This window comes from Pseudonaja textilis, chromosome 2, assembly GCF_049901715.1.
Source record: "Pseudonaja textilis isolate UNSWEBS1 chromosome 2, rPseTex1.2, whole genome shotgun sequence".
Lineage (NCBI taxonomy): Eukaryota > Metazoa > Chordata > Lepidosauria > Squamata > Elapidae > Pseudonaja > Pseudonaja textilis.
In genome coordinates, this window is record NC_141991.1 from 47366444 (window position 1) to 47389308 (window position 22865).

Here is a 22865-nt window from a genome sequence, read left to right on the forward strand (position 1 = left end):
CAGTATTATCATATGGTTAATACGATATTCAGGTAGAATATCTGAAGGGTAGATTGACAACTCATACGAGCCATTGCTTAAAAGACCCTTGGTCTTATGGTTAAGGTGCTGGACTTGAAGCTAGGAAAGTGACTTCTGCTCTTTGCTTAGGCATCAAATCTGGCTGGGTACCTTTGGGCCAGCCGCACACTCTCAGCTCAACCCACCTCATAGGATGTTTTCTGTTTATGTATGCCCCCGTTGAACTATAAGAAATAACAGTGGGATATAAATTGAACACATAGCTTCAATAATACCTACACTAGGAGTACATGAGCTGTGTCTAAAATATAAATGCTTTATAATGAGTATAATGATTTAGAAGAAAATTAAGAAGTGTTTGAAACTTTTTTTATATTACTCTTAACCATGATACCAAGCTAGGTATCAAAGCAGGGTAATACCTTCAGGAACACCAACATAGAAATTATTAAAAGAGTGAATAAGTTAAATCAGAAATGTTATAATAAATATTAAAATATCTGGATGAAAGTATTTTTGCCAGCATAGAAATGATAGACAACAAGAGCATGACCTATTTCTTTTGGGAAGCAAGAAAGCTCTTTAGGTGATTTGTGAATCAAATGGAGAAAATCCTTGACAATATTTCTAAGGAATAACTAGAAAATAAAAATGCCTTTAGATGTTTGAAGCCAACTTTAAGTTGCTTTAAAAATAAAAGTCAGACCTGTTTAATTTCTAAAAAAAAAACCTGACTGCTGAATTTCTTACCACTTTGTGGCTAAAATGTAGGAAAACCATACAGTAAGCTCTTAAATAGGCATATTGGAATTAAAAACAAAATTCCAAAATTTCTTTGCCTATATGTATGTTACAGTTCTACTAATATCAGCCTTTTCAAACAGGTTAGCTTGGCCCCTGTCCACAAATAGGTTGCTCTTTACTGATTTAATTGATTAAAGCACCTCATGCTACCACTTGAGCCTCTTCCAATCATGATAGATCTAGAAAAAGCACCAAGCTCTGAATCTGCCCTGAGCGAGAATATGCAAAATTGCCAGAAGAGGTTGAACATAATGCTATTCCCATAGAGGGGGAAATCTACCTATTTCTCAGCAGAGCAGCTCCATTTTGCCAAGGCTCAAATATAAATTTATTCAGTCTTCTCAATCAATTGTTGCTCTTTTTCATCTGATTCTGTCAGAACATTCTACCAAAAACAATTTTATGGCATTTTTTATGAGAATGCAGAAAGCAGAAATAACATGCTGTCACTCCTACTGTGAACTCATTTCCTCAGAAAATCTTCCAAACTTACAGCACTGGTCTTTCCAGCCAGAATTATGTAAGTATATTTTGATTTAGAAACTACTGGAGCACATAACTGCTTGGTGTTTAGTGCATTTGAAAGCTGAAATGATCCATGAGAGAGCAATTATAAAGGTACATACCTGGATTAAATATAAGGGCACATTTGTGTGTTTCAAACTGGTCCCCTGTTGCATCCTAAAAACAAGTATGTTTTTTAAGAGTACTTTTTCTACAACATACTGAAGAAATATAAGCGCAAACTTTTCCATCTTTGTCATAATATAATCTTTAGTTTTGTTTTTAGATGCCTATCAAAATCTAGCAACCTCTGATACCTTAAGAACTAAGTAAAATAGATAAAGAAGTTGAAAAACAAAGCACTGTATCCTGGTAGATTGCAAACAAAGAACAATAACCGAAGAGAGGAAATGAAAACAGTGTTAACAGCTGTACAATAAATGCAGAAAGTACTCCCAACTTAATAAATAATCTAAAACAGATTTTTACCTTTTACAGTAGTTCACATATAAGAATTTTTAAATTTACAAATAAATTGGTAAAAGCAGAATTATGTGATTTCATATATTGTAAAACCTTCCAAATGCATAAATAGACAGGAAGTAGAAAATTGTCTTCAAAGTGAAGAACATTGAAGCAATTTTGTACAGGAGCATACATGCCTGTGTGCACATGCTAATTTTTCATGCAGACAAAAAATGCTAGGGATTGGGATTGTGTAATATATAAATTTGAAAAATAAGTTAAAAACTAAAATTAAAGTTGAAATGCTGTGTATAATTCTGGCCACTACATCACCAAATGGTCATTATAAAACCGAAAAAGGTGCCAAAAACCCCCAAGAAACAGTCTGACAATGTAATGGGTTAAGGCAGAAGTATATAAAATTATGCATAGTGTGGATAAAGTAAATAGAAAGCTTTGCCCTATTTTACAATACTAGAACTCATAGTTAAATTATGGAATGTATTACAGTATCATTAAACGTAATGGTTGCTAATCTCTCTACAATTTTGTAGTGTTCAATTGGATAGCAGCTGGATTATTGACTCCATGTCCTTTTGAGTTTCCATTAGCATCTGGAATATTCAAGCATATAGTTAATTTTTGTTGGGCAAACATTTAAAAAAATAATGTAAGCATATGGAATGCTGTATATGGATTCTCAGTGTACTTTTGATTAACTCTCTTGTCGATACAACTTTTATTCTTTGGATTAAATGTAGATGAAATTAATAAGAAGCAAATGGCTGACAGTCTGCTATTCATTCTGATTTAAATCCTGAAACAAAAAGACCACCTGAGGAAGAAGTGAGTGATCTCAACCGTACAAGGTCAAGTCAAAACACAGATATTCAGGTCAGCCATAGTTGCATACTCAGAATTCCAAACATCTATGTGCCAAGAACAAAAGACAGATTACATGTTCTTCCAATTATGGAGTTTGTGGAATCTCAATGCTAAAAAAAGAAATAACATTTTCAGTTCGGAAGTGGTATGTTTGCATATAATATGTTTAATTGAGTGATATGTTCCTCTTAATTTACCATACACAGAAATTTGGTTTCCTAGGAAAGAATTAACTACAATACAAATGCCTCCTAATATGCATTTGACTTGCCATTCTTGTTAAAGTTATACTACGTGAGAGAATATGTGTGTGTGTGTGTGTGTGTGTGTGTGTTTTCTTAAGTTTTCACAGGTATTTATATGTATAGACGAGCACCATACTGAAGCCTGATGATGGCACATGAGATTCTGCCGAAATGTTGCTACAACTTTAAAAGCACAACTATAATGACACGGGAAAATATCCGAACAAAGCTGAATTTTTAATATATATATATATATATATGTGTGTGTGTGTGTGTGTTTACCTCATTATATTGTACAAATAGAAACAACAATAAAATATAGCCACATTGGTCTGTAATGATGCATAAGAGAGCCGTACTTCTTGTGTTTCTTGGTCCTACGTTACGTGAAAGATACAATATTTTCACAAGGATTTCCCCAAAAGTCATGAATTCCCTATTATTTAATCCTCTCTGAAAATCTTTATATTACTTTCTACTATAATGTACTTTCAGTTCTGAAAATATTGTTTAGTGATACATTTATTTTGAAAATGGGAATTGGCATCCAAAACTATGGACAATAGAGCAAATATCTGTCTTCTATCATCCTTTGTAAACTCTAACATACCAACAGCAAATAGGCTTGTAGTAATATTAGCAGCAATTAATTTCAGTCAAAAATCAGATTACACATATACCTCTAATATACATAGGCATCTTCTCCAATCTGATCCTAATCTATTGGTTGAATAAAATATTTTTTATCAGATATTCTAATGTCTTACTTTTTTCTTTAAAAAATAGTCTTAAGTAGCATAGGGGAAAGATGCCGGTTTCCTGTTCTAAGTTCATTACTGTGGCTCATGTTATTCTTATTCTCACTGAAGAGTTGAGGACTACCTGTAACATGTATTAGGATAATTATAACGGTTTGGCTAAAATAAAACCTTTTTACACATATAATTTTTATAGACTGAAATATTTTTCTAGTAATAGGGAACCTTTCAATAAAAATCAGATTGAGCAATGAATTGGTGATAAGTTATGTTGATTCTACTGGAATCAATTTAAATATCTTTTGGGCAATAGAAATATTAGAGATTCAGCAACATGACCCAATATCAATTTCAAAACTTAATAGTTGTTTATTTAAAATAGTTAATTATTTAAAATAGCAAAAAAGAACAATTTCAAAAATTTGTAGGTTATTCTTGAAATCACAAATAGGGGATCCACTGCATGGTTTAAGCACAGCTTGGGTAACTGATCTTGGTAACTCCATACAGGAGACAAATTGGCAGAAGTTATGGAAACTGGGTGGGTTCAGCTTCAGTACAAGTACAAGAAATGCAGTGGAAGATTATATATTACTGGTATTTGACTCCTATTAGGGAAAATTGTTTTTCCAAATGTTGGAGAAATTGCAAAAAAAAAAAGACTTATTTTTTCATTTGTCATGGTTATGCCTTTTGGCATAAATTTTTTTGGGAAGTTAAGTACCATCTCTAATAAAAGAACTAAATACTCCCCAGAGCTAGACTTACTGCATTTATTTACAGGACCAAATTGTACGCTTAAAAGTAAGAAACTTATTTAATTTTAGCTGTCAAAATACTAATTCTGCAACTTTGGAAAACTAGATAACACACCAATTGAGTTGTGGATAAATAAATCCTCTTCAATTACTACATTAAAAAAATTTCAAAGTTAAATTAATGTGACATCAGAGGCAGAATTGCAATTTTATAAAAAATTTGAATGGATTTTATAGTTAATCTCAATGGACTATAATCTGCTAATTATAATTATAAGTATATAAATTATAAGTATATAAATTATAAGTATATAATTTTCATATATATAGTATCTGTCTCTATTACATAGCAATATATTTTCTGTATACTTTCCATATTTTATTCTGTTTGTTTTCTCTTGGCTGTATCTTTGATTTATGTAAATGAAATTATCTGATTTGTTTGGTTAAAACTAATAAAAAAGTCAAAAATGATTGTGACTATGAATGTGAAAAGCCATTTATCCTAAATGGAATGAATACCCAAAACAGAAAGGGGAAAAACTTATGTAAACCTTTATGTATCAAGTTCATCTGCTGCTGACTAATACATAAAAGGCCCTGCCTTATTATGAGCAAAATGGGTATAAAGAGAAATTCATCTAAGTATCTTAGACCATATTTAAAAGTATATAGAAAGCAAGTGAGAAAGCACTCATAATGGGTGTTGTGTGAGTGTGTTAGCAATTTGAATACTCTGTGGAGTTGAGATGAGTTTACCAGACACTTTGTCTTGCAGGTCCAAACCCTTTCATACATATAAACAACACTCCTTAATCTCACTATATTTGTACAACTGCAGTGAATTAAATTTGAATGTGATGATCAAAGTCAGAGGGAGGGAACTCTTTTATTCAACTGAAAACGGCCACTTATTTACATTTTTTTTGGGGGGGGGATAATTGGGAAAGCAACGGGAAGATGGGAATAAGGGATGGACTGAGGATCTTGCAAGGGCAGAGACAACCGCTCCTCAGTTTGCTTTAATAGCAGGGGGATTATTTCATTTTGCCATTCATGGATAAATAGACTAGGCAAGATCCTTCTGCTGTAGTTCACTGAAGCAGCCTGTTTAATTGCAAAGAGATAATTTGATTTCTGAAGTGGGTTTAATCAGATGTATACGGCAAGTCATTTGCAATTTTGCAGAATAGGCTCTTGAAGATCTGCTTCACTGATCGTAACGGCAGCAATGAGAAAAGAAGCAGCACCAGGAGCAATATTATCAAATATGGAAAACCAGCAACAATATTATCAAATATCAAGTCAGAATGACAACTGCCAGTCTAACGTCCCCCACCCCCCAGAAAACTACAGGAAGGCAAGCACCCACTCGCGTACACACATAGGCAGATACAGACTGAGGGAAGCTGCCTTGGGTCCATTAGTCTCACGAGCCTCAACTCCCAGTGTTTCCATCCCCTTCTTGGGAACTGAAAATTGTCCACTTAAGGCAGAACTTCTGATAGAAGGTGATGTCCAAAAGTAGTGAGATGGGCTATTGTCACATTTGTTCTTAGTTGATAAATACTTATATGTCAGCATTCACTCTATACATATGTGTGGAATTAAGGCCGATGAGCTGTTCTTGTAGAAAAACAGGTTTCCCTTTGACCTTATTTTTCCCATCAATCAACACACACGAATAAATACATATTCAACAAAACTTCACTGAACTGGAAAATGGTAAGAAAACAGCCAAGATTCTTTAGAAAGATCTGTTCATTTCCTTTTTCAGGAGATTGGCCAATAGTGGTAACAAACCTGGCAGCGACTGAAAAATGGAATGAGTGACACAGGATCAACTTCAGCAGTCATCCATCCTGTTTGAAATATACAGTAGTTCAGAACCCTTTCAAAAACTCTGGGTAAATATATTGTTACAAATTTTGTAACTGAAGTAGAAGTGCACAGGAACATAGACAGTCACCCAAATGTATTTATATTGTATGTTTCATTTTTCTACCTGTTAATATCAAACTATTTAATATTTGATTTACTTTTAATTTGGGGTTATTTATATATCTTTGACTGGCACTAACAAGTAATATGAGAAATCATTTACTCCAGTAAAGATATTTCTATCAAATATTAGCTTAGCTTCTTTAGTTCAAATGAGTGGGAATGTGATCTTGTCCAGTTCCAATTTTAATTAGACTTCTGCAAAGAAAGCTAAGGTAACAATTTCGAGGATTTTTCAATGCAATCTTCCCCAACCTGATGATAGGCGATACTGTCTTGGATTATTTTTCTATGGTTTGTTCATGGCATTCTTCCCCATTCAAAATATACTACAGTTGATGTAGTATACAGGGAAACCCTGCCACTACTAAGCTTTGAGCACCAGAGGGCAGAATAATAATTTCACCTTGCCAAGGGTATCAATCATCTACATCTTTGAGTTTGTTTTTATACACCTCCCTTGGTTTTTTTCCTTGCATTTCCTTTCCCATCAAAAGCATTTAAACTGATTTGCAGAAGCTTCCTGGTTGAGACAGTAAGTACCTCCACCCTGTCCCAATTGCAGGGAACAGGAGACCGGGAGAAGAGGGCAGGACCAACCGGAAGTGCCTGGAAGTGAGATCTTAATCTCTTCATTGTGAATACAAAAACCTAATAGATCTGTTCTTTGATGGCAATTCCCTTGCTACTGTGAACTGACCTTGTGAATACTGAGGCTCTGTCAGTCATTTCATTAGCAGCAAAATGTTCTGCAACCCATTTACAATTTCATTAAAGGAGCAGCTGATGACCACTTTCAGCAGTGTAATTTTGTTGATCTATCACCCAACATTGTACTTCAGCTCTAAGTCATAATTCTTATTTGAAGGCTCATCACCAATTTGTCAGGCCAAGGGCTCAATTACTCATATTTCACAGCCATCTTGTTCTGATTCTCCTAAACACGCTCAGCTACAGCACTGGGACCCACACATTGATAAAATTGCAATGGGTAAACCAGCTGTTTCATTGAAATGCTTATTGGGGGGGCTCATCTTCTTGTATATTAAGGTGGGGTCATCAACCTTTTAGGCAATTGATATTTTTTTAAAACTGCAAAATTTTGTCTCAGTTTGTCTGGTGAGTATCTTCACTCTCAGTCTCTTGTGATGTCACCACCATCATCATTTTAGCCATTGTCTATCCACTACAGGATGAAGACTTCTTCCACACATTTCCAATCCATACAGTTCTTTTGCCAATTGGGCCTGCTGCAGTGCTTTCTGATTTTGTTGAGCTATCTTTTTTTGGACTTTCATAATAATGGCAATCTCTCTAGACATTTTTTTTTAATGGAGTAATTATGAGTCTGTAGAGATTCTCAGTCATCCAGGTCATGGTTGTCCCAAAAGTGCTTTTTCAGGAAGCAACTGAGCTTTCTTGTTTTTTTTTCTTTTGAATATGTTTTGCTTCCCATCCAAGAACCTGTCAGAGCTGAAGAAGCTTCTTGGATGAAAAGCGATACTTCTTCAAAAGAAAAAAAAAGCGAAGTCCAGTTGCCTCCTGAAAGGAGCACTTTGGGGTAATTATGAGGTTTTTGCCATTATGGAAGTGTCTTTTGTGATTATAATATGGGTCAAATTTGTACCACCTTACCAACTACTGTTCTGTGGAAACAGTCTGCATTTCCTCAGTCTATCCCAATTTACCCATTGCTAATAGATTTAGCACAGTCTGAAAATCTTTTAAAAAAATGGTTACATAAAATAGCTGCATAGGGAGAAAGCAGGCACTTCTGACTTCAGAAGCTATAGTTACTCTGGCAGATTATCATCCTAGAACTGCTTGAAGATTTCCCCTTGCCTTTCCCTCCCTCAGAAGAGAGGAAGCAAATCAAGAGGAAAGGAAAGCCTTTAGTTGGAAAGAGAGTTGCTTCTGGCTGGGCTTTTTCTTTCATCTTCTGGCAGCTTCTCTTCCTTCAATAAACACCGGAAAGCTGCAGCAGGAGAAGGGAGGGGGAAGTAGCCCAGTCAGCAGCAAAACAATGGTATGTCTCCTTTTCTGAAACAAGGACCTTTTATTTCTCCTTTCTGTTTCCTGGAACAGCAGAACAAGATGGGGCTTCAGACCTCCACACTTCAGACCTCTTGACCCTTCCCTGCTCCTGGGATAGATGTGGGAAGGAGACCTTGGGAATTCTAAGGAACGAAGCTTGGCCTCCCCCCAGCCCAAGTCAAAAGGCAGCCCACTTCCTCATTCTGAAGCCCATGAGTATTCTTGAGAAAAACTGCAAAAATGGCAAAAGATCCTGCCGGAGGCCCTGCACAAGAGTAGGATGAGAAAGCAGCACAAAGAAGGACTCCATAGACTGTTATATTAGAGACCAAGAGATTTGTGGTAGCTAAGAGTGCAACTCTGTGATCAGGAAAGTAAGGTTTTGCACTGAGGCAGGAAAAAGCAAATGCACAGGTACAGAATAGGTGGTACATGGGTCAATAGCAGCAACTGTGAGAAGGATCTAGGAGTTCTAGTGGACAACCACTTTAGTATGAGCTCACAGGGGATAGTATCAAGATTATGTGAAATATATTAGTATCGCTATATACTGCACTGGTAAGACCACACTTGGAATACTGCATCCACCATAATACAAAAAAGACTCCAGAAAGAGTGCAGAGAAGAGCAACAAAGATGATTAGGAGGTGGAGGCTAAAACATTATAAATAGTTGGAGAAGCTGGGTATGTGTAACATAGAGAAGAACTAGGGGTGATATTATAGCAGGCTCCAAATATTTGAGAAACTATCACAAAGAAGGGGATAACATATTCTCCAAAGCCCTTGTTTTGGAGGGCAAGATAAGAAGTAGCGGGTGGACACTTATCAAAAAGAGATCCAACCAAGAACTAAGAAGAAACTTCCTGACACCAAGAACAATTAATCACTGGAACAGCTTGCCTTCAGAAGTTGTGGGTGCTCCAACATGGAGGTTTTAAAAAAGAAATTGGATAGCCATTTATCTGAAATGGTATAGAGTCTCCTGCTTAAACAGAGGGTTGGATGAAGACCTTCAAGGTTTTTTCCAACTGTTATTCTGTATTTTGGGGTATTATAGGATATTGTGGCTCTTACCCTCCAAGTGCAAAAAAAAATCTGTGGAAGGAGGATCTACCCTTAATGAAAAATGCACCTAAAGATGAATTAATAAACAATTGGCAGAAAATAGAGGGAAAAAAATCATCATTGAAGTCAGCTCAATACTGTTGGTACTGATTAATCAGCCTAATTAAACTGCAGTGAGAAAATTGAACCTAATAACAATACTTTTCTTTTTAAAGCCATTTGCAAGATTTTTTATAAACTTTTTATTGTCTTCAATTGCACTTCTATGAGAGCAAGCTCCTAATCCAAGTATGTTTCTTAATATTTGCCACCACAAGGGTTAGGCAGATGGCTTGCATAATCTCTCAACAGACATGGCCTAGAAAGGCTGTTGTAATTTCTTACTAGGCTGAAGTCTTGGTTCTCCATGTTAATCTAGGCAAAAGACAAATGAACACTCCATCCCAACAACAACAAAGCAATCAAGCTATCCTTCTGCCAATAAATATGTAATAATGAGAATGATAAATGAGTTCAGGTGAAATCCAGGTATTATAATGCATTTAACCATGAAATTTATTGTGGCAAGTCATTCTCTTTAGATGATATTCCAATTTTAATATTTTTTCTTCTACAGAATAATTAAAAAAAATATTACAAAAGGTGCAAGCTGATACAATTTTAATTATTTAGCTTGGGTGTAATTATATCCCTGAAATTACAGATGTTACAGTCTTTTATTCAAGGCACATCAAACAGTCCAACATGACACTGACTTCATGTTTCCTACGCTTTCTACATATTGGATTAGCAGCACCTAATCTGTTGTCCAAATCTTAGAAAGAGGGACTTGCAGACATTCTGGTTCCACGTCTTTTTCAACTGTGGCTTTAGTTGCAACTTGCAATTAGCATGTTATGGTAGACTTACTTCAGATCATGCCTATAGCAATAGCACTTAGACACGTATACCCCTTCACAGTGCTTTACAACCCTCTATAAGGGGTTTACAGAGTCAGCCTATTGCCCCCAACAATCTGGGTCCTCATTTTACCAACCTCGGAAGGATGGAAGGCTAAGACAACCTTCAGCCAGTGGGACTGAACTGCTAGCTGCCGGCAGTCAGCAGAAGAAGCCTGCAGTACTGCATTCTAACCACTCTAACCCTATACAAACTTTTGTGTTCTTGGATCCCGGAGGCCCCTTGGTTTTTTGGAACCGCTCATGGAAATAAAGCAATGCAAGAGATGTTTAGAACATTTGCTGGAGGAAGACAAAGAGTGAGTTTAACTGACCACAGGAATAAGCCTGTATTAAAGACTACCTTGTGGCAGTAAGGATAGCAAAACATGCTTGTTATAAACATGCCTTTACTGCAGATAGCTATCCAGAGACTATGTTCTAGCTGACTTGGCCCCCTTCTTGGAAAACTGAGTGGGCCTGTTGGAATGATTATCAAAGTGTGGTATAAATTTAGATGGATCTGCTCAGAGTTAGACTCCGGCTGTGCTTGTCCTGTGGAGATGACCTGGGATGGGTCATGCTGGATTTGCAGCTCCTACTCAAAGCTATAGATATCTTAGAATACCAGTTCCACCCACAGTCTGCTTGATTTTCTATTCAATGAATAAATAATGTCTAACATGGATGTATTTCTATTAATACACACAGTGTATTCTAGATATAATAGGTATCTAGGCTTACAAAAACCAGTAGGGCGTTTTTGTGAACTGATTTTACAGCTTTCAGCAAAAGTTCTAAATTTGTAAGTGTGATGAAAAACAAAACCAGCTAAAGAGCTCATAAAAATCTGCAAAATAAAAAATTAGGCAAAAAAATACATGGGTGGGGCAGAAGAACAGGATTCAGTTCATGTGTTTTAAACTACTGTTATGAACGATGGGTGCCAGGGTGGAGAGAGTTAATATAAACTAATATCAGTCTGTTGATTTGGCTCCTTATCTCATTTGTAAGCATTTGCCGTCTTTGGATTTGATTTCAAAAAGGTGCTTCAGAGCCCCCTTGCAACTCTAGGAAAAGGTGTGATGATTTTAAAGAGTTGCTACCTTGTTCTCCAAAACACCCTTTCATACTATTGAAGCATTGCACAACTCTAATATGTACCCTTGACTTGTATTTCAGAGACCCAATAATCCACAATGAATTTCATAGCTCCAGAGAATGTTCTCCCCACTGCCATCATTTTTGATTATACTTAAGCTGATTTTTAAAGCTTCAGTCATTCTAACCCAATATGGATCTATTGCAGATCAGTGGTTTTTGTATTTAAGGTATATGTGTTTGTATAAAGTAGTTACGTAGTCACTCACCACAGTAAGTAAATCCATTTATAAACATAATCAACATTACCTGATTCAGCCATCTTTTTTTTAAACAAGTTTTATTGATTTTACAAACAAACAAACAAAACAAAACATCATTAAACATTAAAAACATAAAACCTCTTTCCATTGTAAATCTTTGCAAGGCAGGTAACATATTGTTTTATATCACGTACTTATAATTTATCCCATTTCCATATAAACACGTAAATTCCCTTTACCAAATTCCACATTGTTTCTCTTTAATCATTATTCAATCATATTTCCTTTCTAATTTATCTGCTATTCAATCATCACATTTATATTTTCCTCTGGCTTGTTTATAATTATTCTCATCTAGTCTTCCTCCGAGATTTTATTATTTAATTCTTAATTAAACACACACACATAAAACATAAACATAAAAACATAAAACTTTCTTCTAGAAAGTAACTTGGCCCCAGATTACCTCTTTTTGTATGGACTTCAATTGAATTCATGCTCTTCTTATATACCATTACCTATCTTGTTTACCATTCTATATCTATTATATAACTCCTCTCCACTTTTGCCTCATCTTAATTCTGTTTTATATATTTAATCTTGCTTTAAAGAAAAATATTTTTATATCTTTTGTCCATTTCTCCATTTACATCTGTCTCATTTCCAATTTAAAAAAGAATAGTTTCCCCTGGAATCACTAATCGGAGTATGATGCCTTTCTATCATTCCCCTAAATTAAAATTTAAAATAACACCTAAATCCCAATCAGATTCTGCTTAGTACATTCTACTATTTCAGAAACCAATACTACAATAATAAATCCATAACAGTCAACACATTAATCCATTAAACTCTATATTTAAACTAATATTTTAAACATTCCCTTTAGTATTTTATTAAAACTTAATATCATTCATTATTAAACATTTTAAAGTTATACCTTAATATTTTAGTCTTTTATTAGATCTTAAAAAGTTCTGATTATCTACTTATAATACAAATACCACTATTACAATACTCATGTGTACTTTGCAGAATCCCCCTTTTTTTTAAAAAAAAAAAAAACCATACATTACCCATTATCCCTAAAAAAAATTTTCTTTTCTCCATCTTGTTTTATACCTTTGTAACTTTTTTCCCCCTTTTCCCTTTCCTTCTTTGCCCGCCTAAACTTTTTACCCCCTCCTCTCCAAACCTCTGCCTTCTTGGTTTCCCCTTTCTGTTGCATTCCTCTTTCCTTTTGCTTTCTAGCATTCTGTTGTTTTTGCATCTTCTTTTTCTCTTTCATAAATATTTTTTTATTTCTTAAGTCCTTCCTTTTCGCTCCTCTCTTTCTCCTTTCTTTCTTAGTCACACCGTTTAGTTCATTAAAAATGGCTTCTTCTTCCTCGGCTTCTTCCAGCTGTTGTTTAATTTGCTGACACATCACAAGCGCCATATCTAGGAAACAAAGGGCTTCTCCCATAACATCTTTGCCTTCTTTCCTTATTTTTAAATATTGTTTTTTTAGTTCATCAAGAGATAGAGCCATTTTGAACTGTTTCTTCTTCTCTTTCTGTATCCTCTTCTTATTATTAAGCCAATCAGTTATTTCCAAACTTAAAACAGTTCCCAAAAGTCCCAAAATCCCGCAGTCATCAAACAGTCCAGGCAGAGTACAAGCTTCTTCTTTTTACAATTTCTCTTCTAGGGGTGAAGTCAAATTAGGGAAAGAAAAAACGTCCAATCTGTGCTTTAAATCTTTTTTAGAATTAATTTCTATTCTCTTTATCTTCAAGGCATCTCCTCCAGCAAAGTCTTAGAGTAAAAAAATTTTTTTCCCAAGCCTCTCCCTTCCCATTTATAACAAAGGAGTTTAGGTTTTACCTTCTATCAAAAGGCTGGTTTCCCTTGTCCATTTGTTAATTCCATAAGGGAGGGAGAGTAACTTCCCCTTTTCGTCACTTTTCTTCGCAGCTGAAAACATCAATCGGGAACATTGTAGCGTCCAAGCCAATACTTTCCCAGGTGTTAAATATGTCCTTAAGGTCCCAGTTCGACCAAGAAAAAACTTTCATTTTAAAACTCCTTCTTCTTCCTCCTGCACATTCTTTATCCAGTTGCCGGCTTCTTTATGGTGGCCATAAAGACCGCCACTCCACCGTCTTGAGAGAAGGGGGTTATTGCCGGCTGGGGGGGTTTGCGATACCCCTCAACCCCTGTCCGGATCCCCCCTTTCTTCAGCTGCCCCAACAGGGCAGCCTTAGCCTCCAAATCCGTCAGGATCGGAGGCACCAAGGCGGCTAGCACAGCAGGGATCGCAGGGAAAGCGAATCCCTGCTGTCACCGAAGCCGACAAACCGGAAGTCCTGATTCAGCCATCTTGATAGCAATGCAGGCACTAACATTTCATTGCACAGGGAGGCATAAAGGACTGCAAATTTACATGTAACATTTGCATATGCTAATTTATACAGAGTTGCACAAATTTAGAAATAATGACTATAATTACTACAATTACAAATACAATAATCTCCTAATCGTGGGGAAGACTACCATAAGATGACCTGTGTAACTGTTCTGTCTGTTCTCTCAATGATAAATGTTCATGAGCAACCTCAGGGCCTCCTCCAATCCATCCTTAGATTTCTTCTTTAATCAGACTGTTTCAAACATGGGGCTGTCTGCAGCTGGCCTTCGAGGGGAAGGCTGCCTTTTGTAAAATATTGTGCATTTCCTCCCCTGTTGGCAGTTAGCAAATTTATTAAATACAGTAAACCATTTCCAGTTTCCCAGCAAGATTTTAATGCATGCCTGTGGTGGGATTTTTCCTATCTATCGAAGAAGGAAGGAAGCTGAGTTGTTTTAAGTGAAGAGTGCAAAATTAATGTACCTGAACACCATACCACAATTAATGTACCTGAACACACAATGGGACAATATGTGTTTTAAACGGTGACTCAGTTGCCACTCTTCTCACCCTTTCTAGATTTAGAAGTTTATATTTGCAATCAAATAAAAAAAAAAAAAAATACACAGTCAAAGCATTAACTCAAAAATCAAATCAGGGTAAAAAAAATGGAATGTGGGTGTGCAGCAGGAACAGGGGAATCAGTTTCACAAGAAGGCAGGGTTCTTGGCCCTTTCACGTCAACACAGCAGATGGCATTTTAGCCAGTGGAGCGAATTTGTCTAGCTCTATCAGTTGGCTGTTCCTCTTCTGTTAAGAAAAAATGAGGCTGCCATCTTTTGCTCTGTGCCATCCTAATTATGGCAACTGTATAGTGCCATCCCTAATTTTCATTAGTTATCTCAGTCAAGTTCCTTGTTGCAGTTCTGATTGAATCTCTTTAAATTATTTCCCCAAAGCTATTTTTATAAATATATGTCAACCCAGGCAGAGAAATCAGAAATGTCAGCCATCAGTGAAGGTCTCATTGAACTCCAGTGTGCCCCTGACACATGACACTATTACAAGTCTCACACAGAGCCAAGTTAAATAATATTGAGCCAAACCTATTTATAACTCCTTTCACCAGATCCACATGAGACTCTAACATAGAAAATACTGCTTTGTGTTTGATTTTACCTCCACTGCTCTCCTCCTGTCTCATTTCTCTAAGATTCATAACCACAAAAACAGAAGAGAGGACAAAACAGGTAAATATGCATTTTGGCTGTGAAGCTGAATACTGGATTGCGTGACTGTGTGATATTGTTATATAAGTTGTAGGAGGATTTAGGTAATACCTAGAGGTAAGAGTTTGCTTTCCCCCCACTCCAAGAATAAGAGTGCTGTTGGCTTGCAGTGTGCCTTTACAGCTATATATGGGATTATTAGCACAAAATTATTTCATTGTACATAAATACACATTAGCATTGCCCTTTAAATGTTGCCAGTTGCCTATAATTAGTTGTAATCTGTGCCTCTATGAGGCTGAAGAAATATTAAACTGAGGAGAACTTGTGCCCTATAGAAAAGGGTTTCAGACGAAGCAAGTTGGAAGGTTAGGAAATGGGCATTACTTTCATAAATCATGCTCTGAGAAAAAAAAAAATCAATCATGACCATGAAGTTAAGATTATAATTTGAACCATAAATCTGCAATGTAAAGATTACAATGTAAATGTGACAGCATTAACTGCTAAATTGCTGAGAATATAATTTATATGAAGATTATTTAATACTACTAAAATAATTAAAGTAATCTACAAAATGGGTACCACAAAGAACCACAAAGTGGGATTCTTTTTTTTCCACCTAAGGCTGGTTTCAACTGTATTGGTTGTGGTGGTGGGGAGATTGTTTCCTGAGCCCTGTTTAATGAGGTGATGTAGGGTTGTATTCTTTTTCTCCTCCTTTTCAATGTCTTTATTAATTGGGTGAGGTCATCAGCCAGTTGGGGGTTCAGTATCATTGATACCTTAATAATGCTCAATTATGTCTTTCAACCCTGGATCAGTCAAGTGAGATTTTTCAAGATTTTATGCCAGTGCCTGGAGGCTGTGTAGGTTTCAATAGAGAGAAAATGTATTCAACTCAGTCCTCCCAAGAATACAGAATAACAGAGTTGGAAGGAATCTTGGAGATTCCTTCAAGTCCAAACCCCTGCTCAAGCATGAGACCCTATGCGATTCTGGACAAATAGTTTTCCAATGTCTTCTTAAAAATTTCCAGTGATGGAGTTCCACAACTTCTAGAGACAAGCCATTCCAAATTGTTCTCACTGACAAGAAACTTCTCCTTAATTCTAGCTTGGATCTCTCTTTGATAAGCTTCTACCAAGTGGTTGTAAGTGTTTGGGCCATCCAGAACTGGGGATGTTTTGTCTAACCTTGGATGGGGTAGAACTTCCTCAGAGTGGTGTACAATTTAGAGGTCTTCCTTCAATCACAGTTCCTGTTTGATGAGTAAATGGCAGCTGTCATCAGGAAGCTTTTGCACAGCTTTATCTGGTACATCAGTTGTGCCCCTTCTTCAATTAGGAGGGCTTTTAGAAAGTCACTCATTTCACAGCTTGACCTGGCAATGCTCTGTACACGGAGCTGCCCTTGAAGATTACCTAGAAGCTTCAATTGGCCTAGAATGTAGTAGTGTGAACAGTGATGGACATGCTTTGGTATGTCCATGTAACACCTTGCTTTGTGAGCTTTATGGATTGTCAGTTTACTTCCAGGAGTGATTCTAAATGTTGGTTACCTATAAAGCCCTACATGACATAAAGTTACAGCTAGTTCTTGACTTACTACAATAATTGAAGCCAAGATTTCCCACCAAATCTGGCTGGGGCCCGCTTGCTGGGCCATGACCAAAAATGAAATCTCTTTTAGGTGATGTGGGTTTCTTTTTGCTCCTATCTAGCTTGTTTTCTTTTATTCCTTGTTCTTATTTATTATTGGATGGTTTTATTCATTTTAATTTTATTCTACTTGTGAACTGCTCAGCCATAGAAGTCCTGTAGTATACAAATCTCCATCTTTGAGAGAGATGGGCAGTTCATAAATGTGAAAAATAAGAATAAATAAATTCTGTTAACAGTACACATTATCAGCAACCAGCAATAAAAGAATAATATTTAATTCAATAGTGAGCTGAAGGTGAAGATGTGTTTCAGAAGTCACTGACTAATTTTTCCAGTATTTCATAGTGCTGCTGGAAAAAATTAGTCAGTAATTGCCCCTTTCTGTTGGCACATGGTTTTGCTGAGTCTTTCACTTGGCTTGTTTGTTTTCCCCTTCCAATATTTTGACAGATGGTTAGACTGCCAGAATTGTGACCCAACATCTTTAAAAGTTCATGAAAAAGAAACATTGAATTTTCATTAATTCAACTGAATGGATTAACCATTATTTTTTTATTGGTACAGCAGTACCAGAAAAGTTTTGACGCCTAAGATAAGAGCAGCAAAAATCTATACCTCCCCTTTGGACTTTTATCCCTGTCAATAAATTACTCCAGTGTGTCTGATCTTTGATCTGAATGCAAAGCAGATCATCTCCAAGTCTTCAAAAGCTACAAAAAGACTTAACATTTCAAAATTAATCAGCTGTGCTATGATTAAATTAAAAGAGTATGACCTTAACGAGTTCCCTTAGATTTGAATCATGCTTAATCATGTTTTAATGCTATGACATTTGAAATCTGTTGTTTTGGGGGTTAAGAATAAGAGTAGAGTAGAGTAGAGTAGAGTAGAGTAGAGTAGAGTAGAGTAGAGTAGAGTAAAGTAGAGTAGAGTAGAAAGTCATATGCTAAAAACATACCAAAATGTCAAGATAATATATTCAATCAGCGAAGAGTACAACTAATCCTTGACTAATAACCACAACTGAGCCCAATTTTTTTGTTGCTAAGCAAGACAATTTTTAAGTAGTTTTGCCCCACTTTATGACCTTTCTTGGCACAGTTGTTAAGTGAATCACTACAGTTGTTAAATTAGTAACATGGCTGTTAAGTGTATCTGGCTCCCCTATTGATTTTGCTTGTCAGAAAGCCACAAAAGGTGATCACATGACCTGAGAAACGGCAATCACCATAAATACATGCCAGTTGCTAAGTGTCCATATTTTGGTCACATGACATCAGGGATGTTGCAATGCTTTTAAGTGTGAAAAATGGTCCAAAGTCACTTTTTTCAATGCTATTGTATCTTTGAATGGTCACTAAATAATGGGTGTTAAGTCAAGAACTACCGGTACTTTGAATGAGTTAGGTTGCAGGACAATCTGAATGATCATTGCATGCATACCATCTCTGCATTTTATTTAAAAATAGAATAAAAATATATTGATATTTTTATTGAGCACATCTTTATGGAATTGGAAGTCAGTATTTGTTTTATTTGGCATAAAGAATGATTTTTTAAAAAAAAAATCTTACCTTTTGCATGTGGACAGAGAAGTTAGTCCATTGAGTTCAATGAAGCTTAGTTCCAAAAAGGAGTTAAAGAGTTACCAATCAAGATGGTTAGTCAACTTTGCTGACTGGAAACTTATTATGGAACAGAAAGTTGAGGGAAAGTTGAGCTAAACCTTAAGTAGAAATTCATATTGTTATTATAACTTTGAGATTCCAAATGCACATTTTCATTGTAATAGAGTAAGATGGAGTAATTGTTCATTTGACACTACTCATGTTTGTTCATTTTATTGGTTTACACCAGAGGTCCCCAAACTTGGCAATTTTAAGACTTGTGGACTTGAAGTTTGGGGACCCTGGTTTACACAAAAGGATTTGCAAGTCACTAAATCCTAAGCACTTTACAGCACATGCTCATAGGATAATATTTCTATTCAGAATTTTTTCCTACATATCATAACATCCTAACATTGCGCAATACAAACTTTTGTAATTGGCATGTGCAGCAACCCAAATTGAAAGGGAAAAGGAGATCTGGAGCACACATGGACAGGTGTGGGTTTATTCATAATTCGACGACACTGTCTGAGTATTGAGTAGACTTGTCTACTCAGAAAATGGTTATACTGACAAAACTGGTAAACATAATTTACCAGAAAGCAAACTCAGAAACCTTTCTATTTGTGGGTACTAAAAATATTGCTGGTAAACTTTCCTATGCAACAAAGAAAGCTTGGTATTTTTTTTAATCAAAAATGTATTGAGATGGGTTATGGGTATTTACATAAAATTGCCTCCTTATATCTATCTACCTATCTAGTCCAGACTGAAGCTACAGTAGAGCCAGTATTAAAGCATAACAAGATACATTTCAAATGGTATATATGTTCCTGGCCCAGGCCTTTCTTTTCAAGAAAGAGAGGGTATCAAGATATGGTTTAAATTAGAATGTGTGGTTGGCAAGACAGAAAGATTTATGCTTTCCGGAGTAATCTGTTCATTGAAGAATTACTAGGTTTAATATTGGGGGGGGGGGACCTGATAAGATAAAATACTGTTACTTTTACTATGATAAGACAATCAAAGTGTCATGATAATTAAGAACAATGATCCTTAGGATTTATAGTTTCCAGATTTACAGGTGTTTCTCTCCCCTTCTTTACATTATTTATTGTATTAACCTAACCAACTATAAAGAACCAAAGGTGAGTTGTGGTAAGGGATAATAATATTTATAAGGGAGGGAACCTGTGTGACAGATATATAATAGCCACATCCCATTATGCTTGGTTTCTCCTCCAGTTGATGATTTCATCATGTCTCATAAAATGTCTTGAGTTCACCCTAGAGATTTCTAACAAATGACTAGAGGTCTCAACAGTGTATCTCTAACCGGACAATTGAAAACCTTTAATTGAAGGTCAAAGTTCCCTGATGGGCAGCAAATAAATGTAATAAAAAGAAAAGGGTTCTCAATTTAGTATGCATGTCTTTTGCATGCAAAGCATGCCATCTACCATTGTAGCCATAATGCTGCTTCCCTTAAACCCAGAAGAAATACAAATTCAGAATAGCAACATGGTAAATATGTTATGGTTGGGCTGCTACAAAACTTTATAATTTATATAGCATAATAAATATTTTTTCAGTACTGTTCCAGTTTCTCATCTCCATAATTCTATTCCATACAAATAATTGTTGGCTGACAACCACTTGTTCAGCAACTGTTTCCAAATGAGTGGTGATTCTTGAAATTCCAGCTGTTCCAGCAGCTTATAGTCATATTTTATATCCTGCCTTTATTATTTCTTCATCATGATCTGAACACTTGGCAGTCTACTCATGCATATGGTAGTTGCAATGTCCCATGGTCACATGACTGTGGCTTATAACTTACTCTGCCACCTTCCACAAGCAAAGTCAATGGGGAAGCCAGCAGGGAATTTCGCAAGCTCCTCAGGTAAGTCTCTCCTACCCATGCATCCTCCCCCATCCACTTTGGCTTGCACCTTGCCACACCCTTGCACAACCTCTCCCATCTTGCTACACTTGCTCCATGCCTCCTCAGCTACTTACGTACCTTCCCTGATCCTCACTAAGTCCACACCACACTTCCCCCACTACTTGTGCTCCTTCCCTGAGACTTGTGTTCATGCCACACCTTTCCGGCCACACATGCACTCTTGTACACCCATCCTGTGCCCTGCTATATTCACAGTGAACCTCCTTAGCCATTTGGGCACTCTTCCCCACATGGCAGCAGCCGCCCCAAACTCCAAGCTTACTTGTGCTCAGGTCTCCATGACTACCCATGTGTCCCCCTCTCATCTAGCAGCAGCCACTTGGTGACTGCCAGCCTGCTTGCAAGCTGCCTCAGATTTGCAACTTGCTATGCCCACTGACTTTGGTTGTTGGAAGCCAGGAGGAAGTTGCAAGAAGGTGCTTGCTTAATGACCCATGGCCCTTATTTAATGATAGCAAAAGGGACTTCAGATGCTTCCAGTCCCCATTGCTGTTGCAACTCAAGGACTACCTATAGTATTAAGTAGGATTAGAAATGTGGAGTGATTTTTTTTCTCCTTTCTAGAGTAAGGCAAAAATAAGAGAACAGCATCTTTTATAATTAGTATATATTAGTGTGTTCCATAACAATAGCACCTTGCCAGAGCCATACAACAAGACTGATACAATCTGACAAAAGAAAAATATTGTTGTTTGGCGGACAAACTTTTCATGCTTAAGGGGAAAGAATTGGTTTTACTCCAATTTCCTCTTCATGTTTTCATTTAATCACGGACAGTTCTTTGCTCTGTTGTTTATCTTTCACCACGATGTCAATAAATACAGAGTGGGATGATCTAAAGCCAGCATACACGTGATTGCACAGGAATCCCTACAGACCCATGTGCATCCAGCTGTGATGAGATATATGGGTGGTTCATAATGACATCATAGGATCCCTGGTAATTGTATAATTCGTTCATTAACTACAGCTATCAATATGCTCTGAGGCAAAACCTCTTGAGACCTGACAAAAAGTTCAAAATTGAATTATGCTGATGTAGTTAGAAAAGAGGTATGGTGCCGATGATTGAAGATAAGCCATCTTTTTCCTCCCAATAGCCAAGAGGAAGAAGCGAGCAAGATGTGCACATGGCTGGGAATAAGTAGGAACGAAAGACAGAATCTAACTGTCATCTTGCAAAAAAAACAAAAAACTGTGATGTTGTGGGTTCCTCTAGAATGTTGATGTTGATGTTCATGTGTGGGAATGTGAACAGCCTGTGTAAAGGTGTAAATAAACTTTCTATCACACATCTGCAAAGATCTCTACACAGGGGGAAGTACTAGAATCTGTGAATTTCTCACATGGAAATGAGCTGCTTAAATATCTTGTACAGGTGGTCTCGCCTTACAACAGTTCCTTTAGTGACTGTTCAAAGTTACAACAGCACTCAAAAAAGTGACTTATGACCATTTTTCACACTTACGATCGTTGCACCATCCCCTTGGTCAAGTGATCAAAATTCAGACGCTTGGAAACTGACTCATATTTATGACAGTTGCAGGGTCCCAGGGTCATGTCATCACCTTTTGCAATCATCTAACTTAACAGTGGCAGTGATTCACCTAACAGCTATGGAAAGAAAGGTTGTAAAATGGGGAAAACTCACTTAACACATTTTTCACTTAGCAACAGAAATTTGGGGATCAATTGTGGTCATAACCTGAGGACTACCTCTCTACACATTTTTCTCCATTTTTTTGTGAGTGACTGTTTATCTGTGACTGATTCTGGAAGCTGAGTTTCAGAATCTTTAGAATCCTTCTAATTATTGGAGAACAGCCTACCTCCTCATGCAGAGTATAAAGGATTTATGTTATCTTGGGAAGGAATGGTGTCACACTTGCAGTCAGAAATATATTTGTGTGTCTATGTGTATGTGTGTTGTGTGTTTATACACTGTCATTTCTTCTAGAGAAGTTCAAACCAATTTGTAATGTATAGTCTTTTAAAAATTAATCCTATTAGGGGAGATCATATATGAACAAATTCTATCAACATTCAATTTACTTGTTTCATGGACTTTTTCACATGTACTATAATTAATGAGTAACTACAGTAACTGTCAAACATACTAGTAGAGAAGACTAGACTCACAAATTTTTCAGGTGCTTTCTTAAA

At 36.4% G+C, this 22865-nt stretch overlaps 2 protein-coding genes across 5 annotated transcripts in view; one reads left to right on the plus strand and one right to left on the minus strand.

Moving 5' to 3' along the window:
• The window catches only part of MGLL (monoglyceride lipase), a 164551-nt gene that overhangs the window by 101005 nt on the left and 40681 nt on the right, over window positions 1–22865 (minus strand). The gene's annotated exons all lie outside the window — the stretch shown is intronic.
• The window catches only part of KBTBD12 (kelch repeat and BTB domain containing 12), a 72557-nt gene continuing 65062 nt past the window's right edge, over window positions 15371–22865 (plus strand). For both annotated transcript variants that reach the window (XM_026723271.2, XM_087923784.1), the window contains exon 1: window positions 15371–15483. The gene's annotated coding sequence lies outside the window, so the exon portion shown is untranslated. The remainder of the gene's footprint in view (window positions 15484–22865) is intronic.